The sequence below is a fragment of the Anopheles moucheti genome (genome assembly GCF_943734755.1).
Source record: "Anopheles moucheti chromosome X unlocalized genomic scaffold, idAnoMoucSN_F20_07 X_unloc_9, whole genome shotgun sequence".
NCBI classification, from domain to species: domain Eukaryota; kingdom Metazoa; phylum Arthropoda; class Insecta; order Diptera; family Culicidae; genus Anopheles; species Anopheles moucheti.
Genome location: NW_026453603.1, coordinates 259,041 through 260,000, shown reverse-complemented (window position 1 = coordinate 260,000; position 960 = coordinate 259,041).

Sequence of the window (960 nt, the reverse complement as noted above, 5' to 3'; positions counted from 1 at the left end):
TTTTTCTCGGTGACTCAAAACATCAATTTTAGACTCCCCTGAGTATGAAAAGTGAAACGAAAATCATTTTTGAGAAGAAAAAATTTTTGTATGGGAGGGCCCCTGCTAGAACATTTTTCCCAAGTGCGTCGATTTTGGGTCGCCGACACAAGCTCGGGTCAAAAAAATTTTTTTTTCACGGTGACTCAAAACATCAATTTTAGACTCCCCTGAGTATGAAAAGTGAAACGAAAATCATTTTTGAGAAGAAAAAATTTTTGTATGGGAGGGCCCCTGCTAGAACATTTTTCCCAAGTGCGTCGATTTTGGGTCGCCGACACAAGCTCGGGTCAAAAAAATTTTTTTTTCACGGTGACTCAAAACATCAATTTTAGACTCCCCTGAGTATGAAAAGTGAAACGAAAATCATTTTTGAGAAGAAAAAATTTTTGTATGGGAGGGCCCCTGCTAGAACATTTTTCCCAAGTGCGTCGATTTTGGGTCGCCGACACAAGCTCGGGTCAAAAAAATTTTTTTTTCACGGTGACTCAAAACATCAATTTTAGACTCCCCTGAGTATGAAAAGTGAAACGAAAATCATTTTTGAGAAGAAAAAATTTTTGTATGGGAGGGCCCCTGCTAGAACATTTTTCCCAAGTGCGTCGATTTTGGGTCGCCGACACAAGCTCGGGTCAAAAAAATTTTTTTTTCACGGTGACTCAAAACATCAATTTTAGACTCCCCTGAGTATGAAAAGTGAAACGAAAATCATTTTTGAGAAGAAAAAATTTTTGTATGGGAGGGCCCCTGCTAGAACATTTTTCCCAAGTGCGTCGATTTTGGGTCGCCGACACAAGCTCGGGTCAAAAAAATTTTTTTTTCACGGTGACTCAAAACATCAATTTTAGACTCCCCTGAGTATGAAAAGTGAAACGAAAATCATTTTTGAGAAGAAAAAATTTTTGTATGGGAGGGCCCCTG